Source organism: Mesoplodon bidens, assembly GCF_964165515.1.
Source record: "Mesoplodon bidens genome assembly, chromosome: 5".
In the NCBI taxonomy this organism is placed as follows: domain Eukaryota; kingdom Metazoa; phylum Chordata; class Mammalia; order Artiodactyla; family Ziphiidae; genus Mesoplodon; species Mesoplodon bidens.
The window spans coordinates 46,838,260-46,854,015 of NC_138161.1; the positions used below are offsets into that span (position 1 = coordinate 46,838,260).

General features: G+C 43.7%; 1 protein-coding gene and 1 long non-coding RNA gene across 6 annotated transcripts in view; one reads left to right on the top strand and one right to left on the bottom strand.

Annotated features, from left to right (window-relative positions):
* The window catches only part of LOC308617348, an 89,034-nt gene extending 74,741 nt beyond the window's left edge, over positions 1-14,293 (bottom strand). The window contains exon 1 of the long non-coding RNA XR_014015857.1: positions 14,208-14,293. This is a non-coding gene — a long non-coding RNA (uncharacterized lncRNA). The remainder of the gene's footprint in view (positions 1-14,207) is intronic.
* A 316-nt stretch (positions 14,294-14,609) lies between these two features.
* The window catches only part of ST3GAL6 (ST3 beta-galactoside alpha-2,3-sialyltransferase 6), a 78,703-nt gene continuing 77,556 nt past the window's right edge, over positions 14,610-15,756 (top strand). For 3 of the 5 annotated variants that reach the window (XM_081234378.1, XM_081234379.1, XM_081234380.1), the window contains exon 1: positions 14,656-14,815. The gene's annotated coding sequence lies outside the window, so the exon portion shown is untranslated. Of the gene's footprint in view, positions 14,816-15,756 lie in introns of all 5 variants that reach the window. The other 2 variants (XM_081234381.1, XM_081234382.1) reach the window with 1 other exon arrangement.

A 15,756-nucleotide genomic window follows, 5' to 3' on the forward strand; every position in this document is an offset into this window, starting at 1 on the left:
CAGGACCTAGCTCTGGAAAGCCTTTCCGAATTCCGCATGGTTGTTAGGCACTCCACCGTCTGCTGTAGTCCTCTCATGCCTCCCCAATGCCAACTTTCACTGAACTCTACATGCCAGTCATTATGCCAAAGGCTTTATCGAGAACCTCACTTAGGAATTCCCAGGCAGTCCAGTGTTTAGGGCTCCACGCTTCCATTGTAGACGACATGGGTTCAATCCCTGGTCAGGGAAGTAAGAGTCCGCATGCCACGCGGCGTGGCCAAAAAAAAATAAAAAAAGAATCTCACATAATCTTCATAAGAACCCTATGGGACAGTTATAATTTTACCTCAGTTTCATAAGTAACAAAACTGAGGCACAGAGAGATTAAGTAATTTACAAGGTCACATCGTATATAAATGGTGAGGCCAGGATTCAAAACCAGATGATTAGACTCCAGGGTCCTGGCTCATAAGGATTATATCCTACAGCCTCCTATGCTCTTATCAGCATCTCCAGAGTTCTTCTCGCCCAGTGCCTGGCACATAGTGAACACTTCACAAATGTTTGCTGAGTGAATGAATGATTCATGATTTTTCTCTTCTATAGAATACCATTCATCAATTTCCTCCTGAAAATGTGATGCCCAGCATAGAAAACACTACTCCAAGTGGTTTTTGACCAGAACAAAATAAATGGCACATGTGGGAAGCCAGATAATGTCTCCACCTCCTACCCCCCAAAATTATCCACATCCTAATACCCAGAAACTGTGAAAATGTTACTCTAAATGGCAAAAGGTACTTTACAGACATAATTAAGTTAAGGAGATTGAGAGGGGAAAATTATCCAGGTGGGCCCAATGTAATTACAGGGTCTTTATAAGAGGGAGGCAAGGAGGGTCAGAGTCAGAAGGGAACATGTGTTGAGAGAAACAGGTGTCACAGAGAGACTTGAAGATGCTATGCTGCCGGCCTTGAAAATGGAAGAAGGGCCACAAGCCACGGAATGCAAGTGGTCTTTAGACACTGGAAAAGGCAAGGAAACTGATTCCCCCCTGGAACCTCCAGAAGGAATGCAGCCTTGATGACATCTTGATTTGGGACTTCTGACCTCCAGAACTGTAAGAAAATAAATTTGTGTTCTTTTAAGCCAATAAAGTATGATTTGCTGTAACAAAGTTTAGCAGCAGGAGGAAAATAATACAGCATAGATACTTTTCTTGATGTAGTTATTATGTTTCTGTTAATAACAGTCTAGCAGTGTAGCCCTCTTCATATTAGGCACATTGAGTTTTCAGACTGCAGGCAGATTAATCTAAAAATATAGATTCTCTCTCTTCATTTTTTTTTAAAAGACTCTTAGTTGGCATCTGTCCCCCTCATGATGCCCAGACCTCCTGTATTGTCACCACCAACCTAGTACCTTTTGTTTGCTCTCATTGATGCTGTGTTAGAAGTTTGTTTCCCAAGAGGCCCATTCACAAGAAATAACAAATTCCCCCACATCCTTGGGACTGTGTTCTTACCACAAAATCTAACATTATGTTACTCGTTTGGATGTAGTCAGAATTTTTTTTTTTAGGTATATATGTTTTATTTATTTATTTATTTATTGCCGTACGCGGGCCTCTCACTGCTGTGGCCTCTCCTGTTGCGGAGCACAGGCTCCAGACGTGCAGGCTCAGCGGCTGTGGCTCACGGGCCCAGCCGCTCGGCGGCATGTGGGATCTTCCCGAACCGGGGCACGAACCCGCGTCCCCTGCATCGGCAGGCGGACTCTCAACCACTGGGCCACCAGGGAAGCCCCAGAATTTTTTTTTTTAAATCTAAATTTCTAAAACATCTGTCTATGGAAGAGGAAAAGAAGAGTTATTTCAAGTTAAACCATAAAGCATCTCAACCTCAAAGTGTTTTGAATCCTGATAATCAGTGATAGCAGATTTCTGACTTCAAATTAATAGATTCTTGCATTTAGGATATAAAATATTTATTATTTTATTTTGCCTATCTAAATTTGTATTTTATTAATAACCTATGCCTTGTTATTACTCCTATGAATCAGAGATATCATCTGTCTTGCAGTCCTTTAATAATGACTTTAACTTGAGAAGTTGGTATATTTAATTCCCTAAACCATGCTTATTAAAGTGTAGTCCTTGGACAGGCAGCATCAGCAACTTCTGGGAGCCTGTTAGAAATAAAAATTCTCAGGCCACACTCTAGTCCTGCAGAATGAGAGACCCTGAGGCGGGGCCAAAAATCTGGGGCAATAATTAGGGCTTGGAGCTATGTTAGGTGATGGGGTCAGAGTGTGAGACCTCTACAGACCTTTTTGGAAAAGTCATTCATATCTCAGTGACTAAGAATCCTTGGGTAAGATTCTCTTCTGGCAAATTCTAAGTACATGCATGTCTTATTTTAAGCAAAGATAACACTAGAAAAGGAAAACCTTTTGGAAAAAAATAAACAAGGAAGATTATTTTCTGCATAAAGCAAATTACAAATATCATCTTTCCAAATGCTCCCAGGAAGTTGTTTCCTCTAGTTCCCACCACACTGTTTATGTCCAATAGTTACAATACCCTGACAAATAGTGTTTGTCTACATGTCTGCTCATCTGCAATCATCAAGGTGGAAAATCTGTCCATTCACCACCATTTTCTTTGAACTTAGCCAATGCATGACACACAGAATCTCAGTAAGTGTTTGTAGTCTTAATGCCTATTTCCCTCATATCGTTTCTCAAGGCAGGAATTCCAATGTCTAGGATTCTGTATGTCTGATGCCTGGAATGCCATTGTGCTGGGTATATAGTAGGTTCTCGATAAACATATAGATGAATAAATCAATGAAATCATGAAGTATATATCCAATTCCATTCCCACTATTAACATGACCATTTCACATTGTGATGTACTATGAAGTTTTAGTAGAAATAAGTACGCATGGGTTGGTGCCAAAGGAATTTCTGTTGCACTAAGATTTTGATTGCCAAAACATTTGACATTGCACAAGCTACTTCTGTAGAGATGAAGAAAAGCCAGCTAGCGAAGATAGATGATTTCAGAAATTAACCTGAATTTTGACCAGAATTCGTTTTATTATATCTGAACCAAAACACACGTTATTGAAAAAAGACTAATTGTATTAAGTACTAACATAGTAAAATGTTAAGAAATGCTGATAACTGTATGGTTCCAAGAGCAATAGGAAGCAATTTTATATTAAATCTGTCACTGCAAGTTTGCCATACAATTTTTTTCCTAAGAATATTTCTCGTGAAGTAAGTGACATTCACGTCCAAACTTATATTCATGGTTGATTTTTATGAAAAGATCCCAGCCCTTGGTTTTCTAACTGGATATACAGAGAATCAAATCTACAGCAATTTTGTCTCCTGTTAACTGGTTTGGGGAGATAGAGGAGTAGATTATAATAGAATACTGAAGAAGAGTCTTTTCCCCCACAAAGACAAGCTGGTTTTAAATTTGTTTAACCACTAAGCAAATTTAAACACCGTTCTTTATTGTTGTTTTTATCTGATCCTTTGATATGCTAATATGTATTGCTTGTGGCTTGGAGGAGGATTAGAACTCAATCTTATTTGCCTCAGATCTTGTATTCTTTTTTTTTTTTTTAATTTTATTTATTTTTGGCTGTGTTGGGTCTTCGTTGCTGCGCGGGCTTTCTCTAGTTGCGGCGAGAGGGGGCTACTCTTCCTTGCGGTGCGCTGGCTTATTGTTGCTGTGGCTTCTCTTGTTGCAGAGCATGGGCTCTAGGAGCGCGGGCTTCAGTAGTTGCAGCACTCAGGCTCTAGAGCGCAGGCTCAGTAGTTGTGGTGCAAGGGCTTAGTTGCTCCAGGGCATGTGGGATCTTCTCGGACCAGGGCTCGAACCCATGTCCCCTGCATTAGCAGATGGATTCTTAACCACTGCGCCACCAAGGAAGTCCTGAATCTTGTATTCTTGGAACTCAGATTAGTATCTCCCAACAACACAGTTTGGGAAAGGCTACTCAACTCCAAAAGCAAGTATTTAATTCATTGTGAAATAACATTTATAAAGAGAGGAACTAAAAAGGCCCACAGAACACTGCATCAGACTCTGTTTTTACCTGTTAGGTCACTCCTGGATGGATCTTTATGTTTAAGGACAGTAAGAAGAGCATCATTTCTACTAGGGAAAAAAATAGAAATGATAATGAAATGGAAATGTTGGTGTTTAGCTTGAAAATAAAAAAAAAATTAAAGACACAAATGGATCACTATTTTATCAAAATCCAGAAACTTGGGGATTAAGTTATATCTGTGCACTTTAGTTTTTTTTCTGTGTATGTCAGAGTCATTTGAGGGATTACAGGACAAAAGCATTAGGTCCCTCTCCCTCTGCCAAATGAATGCATGTGCCAGGGAGACCCACCCAGACCTAGGTTTGAATCTGGTTTTGTTCCTGTTTTTGTCCTCTTCATACTATCTCAGTAATATTTAACTCCCAGGTTTGCTATCATTAAATGTGATCATGAATGCCAAGTCCCTCCTTAGGGCTCAAGAAATGTTACTTTCTTTCTGCTTCACCTACCTCTCTCTCCTGTCTAGGGTTTTTATTCATTTGGGGCTGCCATACTCTGCCTTGTGTTATTAGGTGACTGTTAATAAGAATCTATTTTAGGGCTTCCCTGGTGGCGCAGTGGTTGAGAGTCTGCCTGCCGATGCAGGGGACGCGGGTTCGTGCCCCGGCCCAGGAGGATCCTGCATACCGCGGAGCGGCTGGGCCCGTGAGCCATGGCCGCTGAGCCTGCGCGTCCGGAGCCTGTGCTCCGCAACGGGAGAGGCCACAACAGCGAGAGGCCTGTGTACCGCAAAAAAAAAAAAGAATATGTTTTAAACCTCTTTATGTTTCCCCATGAATCCCTGCTATAAATATTCATCCCTCCTCTATCTCTAGAAGGTAACCAAGCTTTGGTGTTCTGTTGTTCAGTGACTTTTCTGTTACAGGATAAAAAGACAAAAGTTACCAGATCCCTAAAAGATGACTGAAATATGTTTTCAAAAGCATAGACTGATGGAGGCAGAGAAGGTGGAGTCCACTGTTGTTCTCTGTTTGGGTGGGGCTGGGAGTCAGGGTGTTCTAGAGAGAAAGGGAAAAGAGGCCTAAGCGAAGTTTGGAGAGATTTGCCTAATGTTGGGAAGTGAAAGAGCAAATTGTGGGTCTCCAGGATATTATCACACAGAGAGCTGCTCTAGGTGATGGGATGTCTGATGGGGTGGCCCTGGGTATCTAGGCTGGGGGGGTGGTGGTGATGAAATAAGCATCATGTGAGAGGGAAGCACAGGTGAAATGGAGATGAAGGGCTCAACAAGATGACGTCTGAAAGCTCTTTCAGGACACTGTTAATTATTAGAATACAAGCTCCAGGAGAGCAAGGATTTTTGCCTGTTTCTTCACTGGCAAACTGTATTCCAAGCACCTACAACAGCGTCTGACATATAGCAAGCACTTCATCAATATGCATTTGATGACTGAATGTGGAGTGTTAATGACATGAAGGATAGAAGTTCAGGTAAGGTGGGGGAAAAGAAGGAGGGGTCAAGGATGACTCTAAGGCTTCAAGAGTGGGGAGGTGGGAGGAAAGCATTATCAGTAATAATGAGTCAGTTAAGAGAAAAGGCTGGTTGGTGTGGAAGACTAAAACATTCAGTTTTCTATTTGTAGACTCTGCTTTTTGTAAAGTACTTTGCATACAGTGGGTGCTGATAAATACATGATGAACGGAATGCTCAGCAAGCAGTTGGGGGTACACGATTGAGAATTAAGAAAGTAGTCAGAGCTAGAAATGGAAGACTCCCCAGTCCCTCTGTGGAAGTGGTGAGTGGGTCCCAGAGAGATCTCATATATAGAGTAAGCGCCGGGGGGGGGCAGGGGGTGACAACTGCAAGGACATGCGCATTTCCTGAAGCAATGTACAAATGAACTTATGAATCATCTTGGAGTTAAGTACAATTTAGGGACAACTTCCAAATATTTAGTATTGATTTGTATTGTTTTCCAGCCTGTGGATTAGAATTTTATCTGAGAGAGTCTCAGTGGCAGGACTCTTGGTGTTAACAGACCCAGGAAGATTCAACGGTATTCAGCTTTTAAATCTTAGACAGTAAATGTTTTATCAGTTATACAAAACTTGGGGGATCCAAAGTCTAGGATTTGGCTTGGTTAAAATGCATTAATTTATCTTGTAATAGGCACAGAGGCATACAATTAAATCCTGCCTACTCCCATCCCTCTCTCCAAGCAAAACCAAAATTATATGTGCTTCTTTTCAGTCCCTTAGGCAGGGATTCAGAAACCCTCAATTTTATGGAATAATACTAAAGTGATGGTGAAGATGAAATTTATCAGTATTTGCCACTTCTGAGGCACTGCAGACAGTTGCCTGGATGGTCAGTATATCACCATGTGTTAATAGACTTGTAATAATTAACAGTCATGAGCAGGATTCGAAAAAACTGCTGCCGGGGCTTCCCTGGTGGCGCAGTGGTTAAGAATCTGCCTGCCAATGCAGGGGACACGGGTTCGAGCCCTGATCTGGGAAGATCCCACATGCCGCGGAGCAACTAAGCCCGTGCGTCACAACTACTGAGCCTGCGCATCTGGAGCCTGCGCTCCGCAACAGGAGAGGCCGCGACAGTGAGAGGCCCGCGCACCGCGATGAAGAGTGGCCCCCGCTCGCCGCAACTAGAGAAAGCTCTCGCACAGAAACGAAGACCCAACACAGCCATAAATAAATAAATAAATAAATAAATAATTTATTTAAAAAAAAAAAAAAAAGAAAAAGAAAAAACTGCTGCCAATCTGAACACACACACACAAAATAAATTAAAAAGCTGACAAGAAGATACAGTAAAAATGAAAACTGTAGTAAAACAGACTACTAGTTTAAATCACTGGGAAACAATTGTCAGTTTTAACCCTTCATTTACTTCTACTTCAGATGTTCATTAGTGGTTCCTGTATCTATAGGTTTTCATGACTGATACTGGTCCTCTTTTATTCATAATGTCCTGTAGTGTAATAAACTATTCCTAGTGAGGAATAAAAATAAAGAATTGAAGTACTGGGTATGTATGCTTCCAGGAAGCCGCTGAGCATGTTTTCTTTGTGATGACCCTGATGCCATTATAGCTACTGCTTCTACTACTACAATTACCTTAAAAATGGGATCTGCCCCCCAAAGTGAGTTCAGGTGTGAAAGAGAGCAGACTGAGCTGGGAGGGATGATGGCTAGGGTTCTGATGAAAGGTTTCAGTCACTTACTTTCTGTATATCCCTGGAGAAAACATTCTGGGTTTTTGGAAACTGGAAATGACTACAGTTCCATTTCAGTGGACATCTTGATACCCATGCACAAAAGGCTAATTAAGCCTTCACAAGATTCTCATTCAATTAACCATGGTTGTGTTTTCCCAAAATGTCCCACTGTAGCATCTCATTGATTTTCTCACATTCTTCATCTTTTGAATAGAAAGGCACTATGTCATGGGTGTGAAGAGTTTAATGTGGGTTCAAAGTTTAGATTTGGGCCCTTGGACAAGCTGTGTAATTTCTCTGAGCCTTAATTCCTTATCTGGAAAATGAGAATAATGATATTTAGCTCACAGGCTTGCTATGTGTGGTAAACAATGCAGTCTATAAAATCACCTAGCATCTGGCAGGAGTATAATATGTCACATTAGAGTTGTCAACTTTAATAATATAATAATAGACAGTTATTTTACAAGCAAAAACGAGTTTTTTTGGGAATAGCCAGAGGAACTGCAATTTGGGATATGCGAACCATGGCAGACCACAGGCAAATCCAAAGAACAAGGAACGGGAACCTGCTTTTATAGCGAAGGGTGAGGGGGATTGCGAAGGGCTATTATAACCAAGGAGTCAACTGGAGGAAGCTGGGAGTTCAAAGTATGGAGGCTTCATTGGTTGGGCAGCTACAGTCTATGACTGGCTGGGCTGGCCTTGGGCAAAGAGAAGTTTTCTTTTTCCTGCTGGATAGTAAAGTAGGCAAGACCTTTCTGTTTGGAGTAATTGGAGATGCATGGCAGATCATGAAAGCTCCCACTACAGGCCTGTTCTAACTCCAATTTTAGCTGAAGTGTCTTTAATTAACCCTAGTATATCCAGTGGTTCCACCTTGCCCTTCTTTTTTCCCCTACTCTCTTGGATCCCCTATGTTTATCTTCAGCTGTGGCGGTGGAAAGCTGGGAGAGGTTCCTAGTTATGCAGGGGCCGAGGTTCCTGGGGGACTCTCTAGAACCAACTTGGTATCCCACGAGTGTCTCTCTGCTTGACAAGTCAGTCTCTTACAAATATTCTTTGGCGATGTAGAATTCCCTGCAAGTTTGAAATTAGATGAGTTCCTTTTAATTCAAAGGTTGAGAATAATAGAAACCTAAAACACTGTCACTATGAGGGTTCTGATGAAAATGGTGTACAATCCTCGCTTTACAACAGAGTTTTGTCATTAATTCTCAAAAAAAACACAGACCCCCCCCCCACTCCCCAACGAGCAAAGTTCAGTTTGATATATTTCCAAGCAACTGCATGTAAAAATTCCTAAAACATAAAATGCTTTGAAAATTTTTTTTTGGTTACAAATGGTGCTTATTGTGAAAATCAAACATTCTGAAACGAATAATTTAGAAAGGAAAGTTTTCCCATGAATGCATCCTCCAGAGATAGCTAATGTTCATGTCTGGTGTGTATCCTATCAGATACTTTCTGTTTGTGTACTAACATAAGCTGTACTATAAATATCATTATTTCTATTTTTTGTATATCTAACAGTAACAGGATCCTACTAGGCAATTTGCTTAGCAAATTGCTGTTTGAATTTAATATCTTGGACATTATTCCAAGTCATTAGATATAGGACTAACTCATGGTTTTAGTGACTATACAGAAATCTACAGTATATGTGAACCCTATTACCCTAATCCCTTACCAATGGCTGTTTGAGTCATGGTGTCTCTCCATTATAAGCAATATTTAAATGGCAATTCTTAAACACAACTTTGTATAACTAGGCAAAGATATCTACAACAAAAGTTTCTATCAGTGGAATTTCTGCAACAAAGTATATAAATGTTTAAAATTATAATTGATTTTGCTAAAATATCCTCCAAAAAACCTGACCAGTTTGCATTCTCACAAAAAGCACAGGAAAGTACTTATATCTCCACACTAAATTTTTTTAAAGGTTTTTATATTTTTAAAAAATATTTATTTATTTATTATTTAGTTGCGTGGGGTCTTAGTTGCAGCAGGCAGGCTCCTTAAGCTGCGGCACGTGAACTCTTAGTTGTGTCATGCGTGTGGGATCTAGTTCCCTGACCAGGGATGGAACCAGGGCCCCTGCATGGGGAGTGCGGAGACTTATCCACTGCGCCACCAGGGAAGTCCCCACACTGAGTTTTAATAATCATTTTTACCAATAAGTGCAAATGATACACAACTTTAAATTTGATTAGTGAAGTCAAGACTCTTCAAATTCACTAGAATGTAAGCTCCACAGGCGCAGAAATTATTGTCTGTTTCCTTCACAGCTATATACCTGCTCAGAACAGTGCCTGACACATAGTAGGCATACATATTTGTTTAATTAAGTAATGTTTATTTTTCTCTTCAGAGAGCTGCTTGTCCATGTAGTTTGCCTATTTTTCTATTAAATTCTTGGGTTTTTTTTTTTTTTTTTTGGGTCCCCTAAGAGCTCTTGGTATAATAAGTAACCATTTGCTGTGTGCTGCAAGTATTTTTTCCCAACTTGTCTTTTTATTTCTTGGTGAGGGAAGTGAGGGAAGCTCACTGCTTTTTGTTTTTTAAGCATGAAGTTTTGAACATGAAAATATAAAATAGTTAATTATTTGAGTGTAGGTTTACGTACATTTTGCCCAGCAATTCCACTTTTAGGGATCCATCCTATAACAACACTCCCATGAAGTGAAGTAGCATAAGTTCAGCTCTGTAAACCAGTTATGATGAAAGAAAGTTGTTAAAAATGCTAAGTATCATTAATGCGCTAAGTGAGCACTCTGAGTAAAGTGACCCAGATATTTTGCCTCAATTATTAGTCATGGGACTGGAAATTAGGAGAGCATCTCCACAGACAGATAGGAAGGGTGAGACATCTCCCTTCTCTCCTGTGAGGTGGCACATCAGCTGGGACAGTGGTCCAGGCTTCTAACATTTCTCAGGATTGAATAAGAGCTCTGAGCAAGCTGCTCCAAGATACAGCAGCTTTGTACACTGCTCCCTCGCCCCGCCCACACACAACTCGGGGAGGTGTCCTACCATCTGGGGGTCTGTGCAGGGAGCTACCCAGCAACCAGAAGGGCCAACCTCTTTTCGTTGTTGGGGTAACTAGGAGTCAGCTAAGAGATCTCAGTTCCTTTCCCTCCTGGTCCTCATCCCTAGATCACTTGGCTTGAGGCCAGAACTGCCTTCCAGGGAGAAAAGTCAAGGAACTTTAGCATAACCACCGAATTGCCCTCTAAAAAGGAAGTAGTACTTTACACTTACTTGAATAGCTTCCTTGCCACCTTTGCTGGAAACTCACTAATTTACTCTTTAATCTTTTTAGTTTTTGCCAATCTGATTTCTCATTACTGTCTAGTTTTTCTTACAGTGTTATTATAAAACAGACACTAAATTTTTTGCACGTTTGTGGACTATTTGTATTTCTTCAGTGAATTGCTTGCTTATGGCCTGTGTCCTATTTTTAAATGGGTTGTCTTTTTTACTGATCCATAGGAATTCTTTATATATATTCTGGATATTAACCCTTTTTAATAATACTGCAATTGTTTTCCATCAGTTGTCTTAATTACGGCTCCCACCACATAGATATTGACATGCTCATGTGCTTAGAACTTGCTGAACCCCAGTTCCACCTTCTCCCTTCCCTCCCTCTCCAGCTTGTGGACGGAGAGTAAATGCAGTTCCTGACAACTACTGGCCCACTAAGACCCCTGAAACCTTGACAGGACTAGTAGAATAAGGAGACACTATCATTTATGAAGTGGCAAATAAGCTTTCTGTAGATGTGAATTCCTTTTTCATGAACTCACAATATCGGGGAAAACAACACAATGGTTATTTATATATGCAAACATGTAGCTAAGCCCTTGCTCTGGGATGGAGATGTTGGAGAAGATAGGGCTCTGCTTGAGAGTACTAAACTGCCATTTGCTAAAGCAATAGTTTTTCTACACTGTAAGCAGACTCGGAGTTCTAAGTTAGGATTTAGACTCCTTACACACTGGCTTATTATTTTTGAGATGCACACGTCCTCGATTTTTTTTTTTTTCTGCCACACCACACGGTGTTTGGGATCTTAGTTCCCCGACCAAGGACAACCCATCCCTGCAATGGAAGTGCGGAGTCTTAACCACTGGACTGCCAAGGAAGGTCCTGCACATGTTGTTTAAATAATTGCTTGCAGGAGATAAAGACCGGGCTAACAGGATCGTTACGTAGAGTTGGAGGAAGGATTGTATGTAAAAAGGATTAGCTTGGTCAAGCTCAGTCCTGAGCCAGATATTGTTTAAAACTGAACACCGGGCTTCCCTGGTGGCGCAGTGGTTGAGAGTCCGCCTGCCGATGCAGGGGACACGGGTTCGTGCCCCGGTCTGGGAGGATCCCACATGCCGCGGAGCGGCTGGGCCCATGAACCATGGCCGCTGAGCCTGCGTGTCCGGAGCCTGTGTTCCGCAACAGGAGAGGCCACAGCAGTGAGAGGCCCGCGTACCGCAAAAAAAAAACAAAAAAAAAAACTGAACACCCCAAGCTTTGAGAATGTTATGAAAACTTTTTAAAAAAATTATTATTAACTTATAAGGGGATATTGTGTGAAAGTGGCCTCTTTTCACTTTGTGGGTATCTCCAGTCCTGGGGTTCATCTACTATTGTCTGATGTGACTTGCTGACAGCACACCCCTACAAGTAGGTCTCTTCTGCATGAAGTAGACAGTCCTACATCAATCATGCCAAGAAAGCCTGTACTTGGGATGGAGCATGAGAATTTGGAAGGCAGGCTGTATATTGGGGTGAAGAAGAAATACTACTTTCTTGAACCTTACTCTAGACTGTGGTTCTACAGAGTGCTGAATGGCACCCCAGGGTAGTGCGGGGAACCTGGCTTTCACCTGTCCCTGGATACCCTGGGACACATCCCATGAGACAATATCATTTTAATTCAAAGAGATTGCACCATCCATAATCAAAAAACAAACCTAGCAAACAAGGCCAGCCCTATGTGTACAATGCCTAAATATTATGATTTCAGGGATCTTTAAAAGACCCTGCATGTCCCAATAGTCCTGGCCCTTCTCTTCCCACCTTATTAGAAAAAATCTTCTACACAAAGGCTGAGTTATAGTTACATTGTGAAAACATCCCTCACCCCCCCAAAAAAAGTTACCAAAAACACTATCCCAGAGACGGCTACAAATTCACCCTGCTTAATTCTTTATCACCTTCCACAAGAATTCAACATTTTTACATAGTTGCAATAATGTGCCCATGCAATAATGTATCCTGCATAGTTGCAATCATGTGCCCATGCAATAATGTATCCTGCATTAAAAAAAAAAAAAAAAAAGTTTTACAGGTCAAAAGCCCTTACCCCAGATAGTTACATAGTGGTATGACATTCTGGAAAGAAAATTGATTTTGGTTCTGGGAACTTTCATTCGAATCACTGCTCCAAAATGGGTGGTATGACCTTGGGCACATTACTTAACCTCTTGACCCCATTTCATCATTTTTAGGATGAGATTATTCTGGTTTGCAGGATGAATGAGAGAAACAGACATGATACATGGAGGGTAGCTGACTCATAGTGGGAAAGGACTGGCAGCTAATATTCCTACTTCCTGGATTGATGTTTCTTTTGAGATGAGCACTGTGCTGGGAATTCTCTATGTTATCATCTATTTTAATCCTCCTAACAACCCCTGAAGATAGGTTGTACTATCTCACTGTAGAGGTGGCCAAAAGGAAGTATACTGAGGTTAAGTCAGTTGCTCAAGGTCACACTGCAGGCCAAAAGGAGGAGGTGGAATTTGAATTAGGTTAGGGTGAACAGTGCCTTCTTGGTCACTACTGACTATGAAGAAGCACAAATGTCACCTAAGAACAGTGGATTGCCTCTCCCCTTAGCACATGCCGTTGCAGATTCAAAAATCCTAGGAAAGCCAGAGGGGAGGAGGTATACCACTGCTTTAATTCTGAAAATCATGAACAAGCGAAGGGTAATAAACTCAGGAGAACCTAAAAGAGCAAAGTAACCTCCAGAAAAATGGGCCCAGATGGACAAATTCCCTCAACATCTTTCACGACTCTGATGTCTCAGGAACCACCTTTAAAATGACAAAATCTGTGTGGGTTACTTCAAAGGCAATTTGTAGAAAGGGAAAGGGATAGGAATTTTCTGAACCCTCTGGGTTTTTTGATTGGAGAACTGGGAAAATAACAAGTGCTGCCTCCTAGGGCTGTTGTTAAAATTAACACAAATACCAGAAGGTCCATTACAGACGGAGGACTTTGTTTCAGTGCCTGACACATTACTCACTTTGAATTGCACCCAAGTCTGTGGCTCTTCTCCCTGGGGTCATTTGATGGCATGTGATTTATATCACAAACACAGAAATTTAAGAAGTATTCACAGAGGGAAGAGATATGGGGACATATGTATATGTATAACTGATTTACTTTGTTATAAAGCAGAAACTGACACACCATGGTAAAGCAATTATACTCTAATAAATATGTTTTAAAAAAGTATTCACAGCTATCCAAGTATGAAGACACTTTTCTCAAGGGAGACCTACTTTAACAAGAAAAGAAAATGCACGTCTCACCTTTGTTCTTCTCCCTAAGGTAACGTTTCCTCCAAAAGATAAAACGCAGTAACACATTTGTCCTTGAAGGGCAGAGCCCAGGAATTCTGGTCTCTGAACACCCTCTCCCTTCCTGCTGGCGACCAAACCGCCTGCCCCGCCTCGTGTCACAGAAGTCCCCCCACGCGCCAAGCAAAAGTGTTTACTTCTGCCGCCTGCCAGCCCGGCGGGGAGGGGGGGAGCACCCAAGGTGCCCCTCACTTTCGCCCCTGCAGCTTTCCAAACAAACCAGGGCGGGATGGGAGTGTCTTCTTGGCTGTGGAACTTGATCCTCCTACCTTGTCCTGAAGGCACCCGCCGCTTTACCCCGGCCCCCTTCGCGGTGATTTTCCTGTCCGGGACGCCCGGAGAGGGCGCGCGGCTGGTGTCCGCCCAGGCGGAAAGGTAGGGGCTCGGCCGCGCTCCCATCTAGCTGGCCCGGGGACGCGAAGCCCCACCGGCTCCCTCCGCATTGCATCTTCCTCCGCGAACTCGGGGGCGGCCGCCGAGCGGGAGGAGCTTCTCCGCGGCTCCGGAGACGCTAGGCGCTTTCGCCGGAGATCCGAAACCGGGCGCGGCGGGCGGCGCGGCGGGCAGCGCACGCGCCGGCGGACTCCTGGGACTCCGGGCGGCGCCGCGCCCTTTCCCGCTTCCCCGCCGGGTCCGAGGGAGACGGAATCCTTCCCGCGCCGCCCCCTGAACCGCGCCACCTTCCTCCGGTTACCGCCGGCCGCGGGCTTCGGCGGCTCGATGCTTCAGGCGCCGCGGGAGAGGCAGCAGCCGGCTGGAGCGAGCGGCGACGAGCGAGCCGAGAGCAGCGGGCCTCCGGCCCCGGAGCCCGGCACGCCTCTGCGGTCTTCGCGCCGGGGCCTCGGAGGGTAACTCTTCCCCGGCCGCTTCACTGCGGGTTTGTATAGCCGGGGGAGGGAGGTTGGCGGAGCGGAGAGATCCGCGGGCTTTGCAGCCCCTAAGGCTGAGGATCAGGGGCCGGGGGCGCGCCTCCACGCACCAACCCCCCCCCTCCCCCCAGGAGCCTGCGTGCGCTGGTCCCGTGCCCACGGGTTTAGGGAGTCGGGGGCGCTCGGCCCCAGGTGCTCTCCCGGGAGGGGCGGGAGGGGCGCTGGAAGCTTGAGCGCAGGAAAGGCCGACGGGGGTGATGGGCGCTTTGCTCACTATTGTTTGCCTGTAAAAGGGTCAGTACGCGAGCAGGGGCGAGAGGTCTGGAAGGTTCTCCCGTTTTACCTTAGAAAATTTTGCTAGAAACCCTTCTTCCCGTCACGGTGGAACTAGACCTCGCAAACCCAGCTCCGACTCAGTTTGGAGGAAAGTGCGGCGGTGAGAAAATTTCCGTGACTTGGGCTGCCGTTAGTGTAGGGGGTAGGGGGGGAGACTCCTGTGGTTTTGAGGCGGATTGTTTCCGAGCTCCCTGGCGGTCTCAGCCCCTGTGTGCTGTTCTTTTGGCTTGAAAGAAAATCTATCAAAAGCTATTGTCAGAAACTAAAAACAAACCCAAAGTAGTTTTTTTGGGGGGAGGGTCTTCAGTAGAAGGGCGGGGAGAGAGGTTGGGGACGGGGGTGGGCGTTGCTGTTCAAAGATGATGCTTCAGAAGCGGTTCTAGGGAGTGGTGATGAGAAAGACATCTTGCATGCCAGCATATCAGAAACTACGTAAACTGCAGATTCTAAACTCAGCAAAGTCGCTTGAGCTTAAGAGGAGCGCCGCCGGGTGTAGATAGTTAAGGAAACTGCCGATCGGCCAGAAGCCCCTCGCCCTCTGGCCCCAAGTTCACACTAACCTTCTGGTCTCTGATAGCCGCTTTTACAAGGCTAGCTTGGATATTTGACTTTC